Source organism: Mesoplodon densirostris, chromosome 10, assembly GCF_025265405.1.
Source record: "Mesoplodon densirostris isolate mMesDen1 chromosome 10, mMesDen1 primary haplotype, whole genome shotgun sequence".
NCBI classification, from domain to species: domain Eukaryota; kingdom Metazoa; phylum Chordata; class Mammalia; order Artiodactyla; family Ziphiidae; genus Mesoplodon; species Mesoplodon densirostris.
In genome coordinates this window covers 28,724,323-28,733,130 of record NC_082670.1, presented here as the reverse complement: position 1 = coordinate 28,733,130, position 8,808 = coordinate 28,724,323, and positions in this window count along the sequence as shown.

Here is an 8,808-nt window from a genome sequence, read left to right as displayed (position 1 = left end):
GCGCCACCAGGGAAGTCCCTGTTTTGTTTTTTTAGATTCCATGTATAAGAGAGTCATGCGGTATTTGTCTTTTTCTGTCTGACTTATTTCACTTAGCATAATGCCCTCGAGTTCCATCCATGTTATTATATTGCAAATGGCAAGATTTCCTTCTTTTTTATGGTCCATGCATGTTACTGCAAGCAGCAAGCTTTACTTCATTTTTACACACATACTAGAATTTCTTTATCCATTCATCCATTGATGGACACTTAGGCTGTTTCCATACCTTAGCTATTGTAAATAGTACTGCAGTGAACATGGGGGTGCAGATATCTTTTTGGATTAGTGTTTTCATTTTCTTTGGATAAATACCCAGAAGTGGGATTGCCAGTAGTTCTTATTTCTTATTTGTGTTTGTATTACCTCACAGCACTTGGAACAATTCTCTTCAAACAGGGGTTGAGAAACATTTGCCTGCTTAATTCAAGATGAGCAGTAAATCCAAACTTTTTTCTGGGATACATTGACTTGAGCTGATATAAAAACAAGAGTATGTTTGGGAAACTTACCCCCCAGGTATTTATATTCCAAGAGAGAAAGGAAGGGGAGAAAGAGAATTATGTAGTCTTTTCCTTCCTTCCTTTTTTCCTTCCTTCTTACTTTCCTTCTCTTGTTTTTCTCCGTCTCTCTCTCCTTATTGTTTTTGGTTTGGTATGACACCTGTTATACACACTGAAACTTTTCCTTAGAAACATGTCAACATGTTTATTAAAATCTTTTTGGTATATCTGTACTTTCTAAATATCGTTAGACTGTCATAGCACTCTTTAAAAAATCAGAAGGAAGGGGTGAAGGGAGGGACCGAGGGAGGGAAAGCTAGAAAGGAAAGAGAAAGAGTGCTAACTACAGGCTAGGCAACTTGCTAGGTAGATCTCATTTGTTAATTTGTGCATTTGTGAGCTGGATAATTTTATCCACATTTACACGCAAGAAAAACTCAAGTGTGAAGAAATGTAACTTCTTACATTGTAAGAAGTAAATCTTCTTTCCCCATATAGGTCATTACTCCAACTCCTCTTTCTAAAATAGCAATCCTTGCTATTTTCCGTACTCTTCCCTGTTTTATTTTTATCAGCATTTTTCTTTACCCAGCATTGTATTTTATCTTTATGTGTTTACGTTATCGTGTTCTGTCTCCCTGATAAGAATTTAAGCCCTGTACTTACATCTTACAATGTACTTAGATACCTAAGTTACACAGGTGTGAAGTTTCAGAATCAAGACTTGAACCCAGGCTTGCCTAGCTGGCCTACTCTTTGGATTATTTTGTACAATAAACCAGAGTGGTGAGATTTGTCTCAAAAATTACATTCGGGGAGTTCCCTGGCGGTCCAGTAATTAGGTCTCCATGCTTTCACCACCAGTGCCCAGGTTCAATCCCTTCTTGGGGAACTAAGATCCCAAAAGCTGCGCAGCAAGGCCAAAAAAAAAAATTACATTTGGTTTTTGTAATTATGTTGTTGTTAATATTGGGTTTTGCCTTTTCAGTCCTCAATTTTGACCAGTGTAATGACCAGATTTAAAACCTGTGGCCCATTTTTCATCCTCCACGTCCTCAAAGATGAGCTCCCCAACCCTCTGCCATTTCAGCTGCAAGAGCAGGCAGGGCTGAGCCACCTGGTAAGGACAGTCAAGGACGTCCCCTCTGGCCCCTGGACCAGGCAGAAGATGCGAGCAGCAGTGGTGTGGAAGCTGATTCCCAGGGGTGTCGGACTCCCCTTCTTTGCTCTGTTTTGTTTCTTTATCCTTCCTTGAATCACATGTCCTCAGCTTCACCTTCCAAGCTTTCTCCCACCTCCCCCTGACTCTACTTACCCTTTGGAGTCCTTCTTCATCCCCTATGTCCAAGATGCTAATCATGGAACAAAAGCAACAGTAGGAGAAGTAAACCAAGCCAGACAATGGAGAAGAAAGCCAAATATCTTTCCAAATATAAGAGGAAGAAGCAAATCCTCTGAAAGAGGCTGTCATGGGGTGATGACTTGGGTATCAGGGCTTGGGAAGGGATGGTTCCTTTCGACTCCCGCAGGAGGATTGAGCTGGTCCAATACAGAGGCTGGGATCTTGAGAAATAAAGACTTGCCCGAGGTGGGGACTCTCAGGACCACAGAAGGATGCAAACGGCCATGATCAGTTACACCTTCAGGGGATACAGGAGGGCTTCTCAGCAGAGATGACACATGAGGAGGGCTTTCCTGAAGGCAGCTTAGCTGTGCCGTTCAGACGAGGAGAGGGGCATCTGTCTCCCCCACCAGAGGAGCAGCCAAGCAAAGACAGAAGGTCCTCTAAGACCCTCCGGGGTACAACCCCTGGAAACCTGTCCACTTTCACCTACCAGTCCTTTCCATGCTCACTCCTCTCCAGCCACACCCACCTCCCGGCAGGGTCTCAAACTCACTACCCAGATCCTGCCCCAGGGCTTTTGCACTTCCTCCCCTCCGCCCCTGCCTATCTCTTTCCTCCTCCCTCACTGCTCACATGCCCCTCCTCAGAGAAGCCCTCTCTAACTCCTCTTTCTTTTTTTTTTTATTTTTATTGGAGTATAGGTGATTTACAATGTTATGTAGTTTCTGTTGTACAGCAAAGTGAATCAGTTACATGTATATATATATATATCCCCTCTTTTTTTAGCTTCTTTCCCCATATAGGTCATTACTCCAACTCCTCGTTCTAAAATAACAATCCTTGTTATTTTCCGTACTCTTCCCTGCTTTATTTTTATCAGCACTTTTCTCTACCTGGCATTGTATTTTATCTTTATGTGTTTACGTTATCGTGTTCTTTCTCCCTGATAAGAATTTAAGCCCTGTACTTACACAACCTTTTCCTCTAGCTTCTTAGCAGACCTGGAAAGATTCCCCTTTTCTGCATTAGCCACATAACTTTCACTTTGCCTTAGAATTCCATCACCCAGAGGGCTTTGCATAAAAACTCTTCCCACTCAGGGCAAATGGTCCTCACAATTCATTTGTGAATCCAAATGAGATTGCCTTAGCCCCATTTAACCTTTGCTATCTTTTTTCCCTTGGACTTTATTATCTCAAAATGATACATTCTACCTCTCCCTTACCTGTCTGTGCCCTGGTCTGTGGCAAGCTGTCTGCTGTAATGCTGAGGGCCTGCTTCAGACCTGGGGCAAAAAACTGTAAGGTGGGACCCGATAGCACGGTTGTGTTTTTCTCCAGACTGGTCGAGCTGCTTGGATGCAGGCACATGGAGGCCTGGGTAAAGTTGTAGCTTACAACAGAAGGGAAAGGCAGGGTGTGGAGGGTGCCTGCCATGGGGGCCTCACAGAGATGGGTCCTGGAATCTACGCCGAGGAAGTGAGGACATGGGGACAGATGGCAGGTGATTGGAGGTAGGTGGGAGGAGCCTCTCCGCCCCACCCAAAGCCACGTCTTAAGTCCCAGAACCTGTGACGGTTACCTCATAAGGCAAAAGAAACTCTGCAGATGTGATGAAGTTAAGGATCTTGAGATGGGGGGAGATTACTCGGGGTTGTCTGGTGAGTCATAAATGTGGTCACAAGGGTTTTTAGAAGAGGGAGGTAAAAAGGTCAAAAGATCGAGGAGGAAGTGTGACAGCAGAAGCAGAGGTTAGAGTGATGCGCTGTAAAGACGAACGAAGGCCATGAGCACAGGAGTGTAGGTGGCTTCTAGATGCTAAAAAACACAAGGAAATGGATTCTCCCCTAAGAGCTTCTAGGAGGAACCAACCGTGCTGACACCTTGACTTTAGCTCAGTGAGACTGATTTAAAAATTCTGACTGCACCATTGTAAGAGAAGAAATTTGTGTCGTTTTAAGCATCCTCCCTCCAAAAAGAGTTCTGCCCTAAGGCTGTGTGAGAACTGTCAAGTCCCAGGGTGTCCCCTGAACTTAATCAGGAAGCCACTATCATTGCATCATCATCCTCATCCTTATTCTCATCCTTCTTACCATCCTCACCATTAGCATCTTCAGGCTTACCTTCACTGCCACCAACCTCAGTAACAGTTAATATTTACTGAGCTCTTGCCATATACTGGGTTCCTTGATAAGTGTTTTATGTGCATTATTTAAACTTCCTATCTATAATAACCCTCCACGGAAGATACTATTATTACCCTTATTTGAGAGATGAAGAAAATGAGATTGAAAGTTAACTTATTGGACAGAGGTTTTATAGGCTGTCTACCAGCTAGAGAAATGCACATATTTCCTGTCTCATGGTTTGCCAAATTGTGCTAAACAGGGTTTGAGATTGGAAGTAGGGGAGCCAGTGGGGAAAAGAATCTGATCCCTTAGTATATCCCTTTCTTATATCTGCTTCCCTTTTGGGGATTTGGGGTGGGGGAAAAACACCCCATCCATTAGAACCAAGCTAAGATAGAGCCCTAGTCCCTGATCCATGACTCTGGCAATGGGTCCCTGGAAGACACTCCAGTAATAATAATAATCACCATTTGCAAACCTACTATGTCCTGGGCAGGCCATAAATGGAATTTCTAATCTTCACAACTATCCTGTATAGTAGGTGTTTTGACTGACATTTTATCGATGAGAAAACTAAATCTCAGCTAGGTTAAAGGACTGCCCGAGGTTACCTGGCTATTTTACTTAGGAAGGGGCTAAGTCAAGATTCCAGCCAAAGTGTAATATCACAGTCCATGTTGTTTCAATTACATACCTTCTGTACTCAACTCCCACAAACAGGGTATATCTTGAGGTCCATTCAGGCTTACACTCACCTTTGGCTTCAATATCTGGTCTTATCTTGGTTTACCTGGGGCCTCAGTGGGTGCTGTGACTACTGTAGTTCAGATTTCTGTTGAGCTGGACTCTGCATAGGTGGTGTTCTAGTTTTTGAACCCAGATCATAACTACCCCAACCTTGGGGTTGGTTGCTTGGCTGGCTGCTTGGCCAAGCAAACCTCAGTATTTCATTCTGAGATAGTCACAGGTTCCAGGAATGCGGACATGGACATCTTTTATTAATTATTCAGCTACCACCAAGGAGGGAAGGTGGGAGGGGGGTAATGAATTGGGAGACTGGGATTGACATATATACACTAATATGCATAAAATGGATAACTAATAAGAACCTGCTGTATAGCACAGGGAATTCCACTTTGCTGTACAGTAGAAACTAACACAACATTGTAACACAACTCTACCCCAATAAAAAAGAAAAAAAAAAGGAGAAAAGAAAATTATTCAGCTACCACGGCAGATAACGCAGATCAACTCAACCTTGGACCTGGTGCCCAGGTCCCTGCTGTCCAAATGTGGCTCTGGAGTCCACATCTCATCTTACTGTACACTTTGTCCCCCTGTCACAACCGGCCAAACTCTCCAGAAATTCAACAGTAAATAGTTATAGAATGCCTACTACATGCCAGTCCCTGCGAGAGGCTCCAGGGATTCCAGAGAACCTACTCTCCCATCACAGGTGGGAAGCAGCGGGTAAAAAACAAGTAAAAAGAGAATTAAGTAAAATAATTAGAAGTTTTAATAAGTTCTACAAAGTAGCAACATTCTGAGTGACATGGGCAAGAACTCTCTGAGGAGGTATGCTTAAAACTGAGTCCCAGGGCTTCCCTGGTGGCGCAGTGGTTGAGAGTCCTTCTGCCGATGCAGGGGACACGGGTTCGTGCCCCGGTCCGGGAAGATCCCACATGCCGCGGAGCGGCTGGGCCCGTGAGCCATGGCCGCTGAGCCTGTGCGTCCGGAGCCTGCGCTCCGCAATGGGAGAGGACACAACAGTGAGAGGCCCGCGTACCACAAAACAAAACAAAACAAAACAAAACTGAGTCCCAAAGGAAGAAAAAGAGCAAGAGCACATAAAGATTGTGGAGAAGAATATTCCAGACAGAGAGAAAAGGATGGACTAAAGCCTTTAAAGAACTTGGCCCCTTCAAGGCACAGAAGGAAGGGGAGAATGCCGAAGATGGCCAACAGGGTGGTGGGGGGCCAGATGCTGTGAACCCCGACAGTCCTCTGGATGTTATTCTCAGCAAAGTCCATTGAAAGGAGAGTACAGTTTAAGCTGAGAGAGGTTGTCAATGATTAAAGGACTTACTTGCCCTCCAAGCTCGGGCTGTACAATTCTCCAACAGGAAGATGGAGGACAAAATGCAAGCCACGCCTCAAAGCAGGCTCCCTTCCCTTGATGGAGGAAACTAAATGTTCACTCAAAGGCGTTTCTTTGTACTTGGAAAGGGGTTCCTGGCCTTGTTCCCTTGTCTGACACTGCAGCTTCTTTACAACTCAGCCTCAAAGATAGCTTTTTTTTGCCTTAAACATCATCATGCTCTTTCACTATTTCCCAATCTGGGAATCTATCCTAAGGAATAATCAATCATCAATGCAAACAAGAATTTATGTAGGAGACTTATAGCATCATTGCAATAGTGAAAATTTGAAAACAACCTAAATATCCACCAGGAGGGAAATATTTAAATTATACTATATATTAAAATAATGGGGGCCTCCCTGGTGGCGCAAGTGGTTGAGAGTCCGCCTGCCGATGCAGGGGATACGGGTTCGTGCCCCGGTCTGGGAGGATCCCATATGCCGCGGAGCGGCTGGGCCCGTGAGCCATGGCCGCTGAGCCTGCGCGTCCGGAGCCTGCGCGTCCGGAGCCTGTGCTCCGCAACGGGGGAGGCCACAACAGTGAGAGGCCCGCATACCGCAAAAAAAAAAAAAAAAAAAAAAAAAAAAAAAAAAAAAAAATAATGGAATAGTATGTAGTTATTACAATAACATGTTTTGAGAATAATGTGTTTCCATATGTTTAGTTATGTAAAAATCTTTGTAATATAACATGAAATTAGTGTAAATATTAGTTAAGAATATTATACATATATGCATATACATACACACATCCTCAATTTTATTTGAGGTATTGAAACCAAGCAAGACCTTGTGGAGCCCTCCTGGGTACAAAAGCCTTTCCATGTCCCCCAGTTCTTGTTTCTGGAAAAAGGCTTTATTCCCCTAGGCCTTCCCTGGGTTCCAAAGAGCAAATTCAAGCAATTGTTAATTATAGAAGGAGTGAATGCAGAGACTGAGGAAAAGCAGTCAAGAAACAATAGTGTAACATAAAACTGATAAAACCTGAGTCCTAGTTCCTCCTCAAGGGATATCCATAACAATCTGATACTGTATCTTTGAGTTGTTCTGCAGGAACTAAGGCCCCCACCCAGGTGAAGGACACTAACTACCTGCAAAGATCCCAGACCGTTTGGAAGCAGAAGGTTGATGATTGAGATTCCCGGTAACCACCATTACCTCCCACCAACCAGTCAGAAGAAGGTCATGCCCCCTGCAGCCTTCACCCCAAATGTTTCCTTTAAAAACTATTCCCAGGGCTTCCTTGGTGGTGCAGTGGTTAAGAATCTGCCTGCCAATGCAGGGGACATGGGTTTGAGCCCTGGTCCAGGAAGATCCCACATGCTGCAGAGCAACTAAGCCCATGCACCACAACTACTGAGCCTGTGCTCTAGACCCTGAGAGCCACAACTACTGAGCCCATGTGCCACAACTAATGAAGCCTGCGCACCTAGAACCCATGCTCCACAACAAGAAAAGCCACCCCAATGAGAAGCCCACGTACCGCAACGAAGAGTAGCCCCCACTCGCCGCAACTAGAGAAAGCCCGTGCACAGCAATGATGACCCAACATAGCCAAAAATAAATAAATTTTTTTAAAAAAGTATTCTCTAAAAGCCATTGGGGAGTTTGTGTCTTTTGAATATGAGCCACCTGTTCCTCTGCTTGGCCCAGCAAAAAACCTTTCTCTGCCCCAAAACTCCATTTCTGTTTGTTCGGCCTTATCATGTATCAGGCACATGGACTTGGGTTTGATAACAATAAGGTAAAATGAATGTAAAAATAAAAATATTTACAGTGGATATGTAACTGGCATTTAAAAAATATCACCCAGTCCCTAATAGGCACTATAATATATTTGTTGATTAAAAAATAATGTAACCAAACAAAGTTCATGTCCCCGACACACAGTGAGGCCAAACAAACCAAAAGTCAGAGTCTGGAGCAGAGAAAAGTTTAGTGCAGGGCCAAGCAAGGAGAATGGGTGGCTCATGCTCAAAAACCCCAAACTCCCCACTGGTCTGGGGGGAGAGGTTTTTATAGGCAACATTTGGGGTGAGGGCTGCAGGGTGTGTGACTTTCTTCTGATGGGTTGGTGGTGAGGTAGTGGGGAGGTGCTGCAGGAATCTTGCACTCAGCCTGAAGTTGCCATCCTCTATCTGGGTGGGGGCCTTGGTTCTGCAGAGGGGCTCAAAGATATTGTTATGTCTATTCCTTGAGGAGGAACCAGGACCCTGCCCCAAGGCTGCACTGTTGTTTCTTGACTGCTCCTCCCTTGTTTCTGCATCCCCTCTCTTCTCTGATCAGCAACTGTTCAAATCTGCCCTTTGGAACTCAGGGAAGGTCACGGAGGCTGAATGAAGCCTATTTCCTACAAACAAAAAACGGGAGACACAGAAAGGATTTGTACCCGGGAGCTGCACAGGATCCTGCTCCGTTTCAATAACTCTATAGGAATACGAGAGAATTAACTTCAGGTCCGTGAATGACAACTTACCTCTCCCCTGCAGGAGAGTGCAATGGGTAATGGAAAGCTTGAGAATTCTTAAATTAGAAAGTTTTTCCCTCATAAAAGGATCTTCCCATCCTTCACCTTGTGACTTCTGAGCCTCTTTTAGAGCATAAAATGTGCTTATTTGTGCCCATCTCAACATCCTTAATCTGGCTTATGCCCA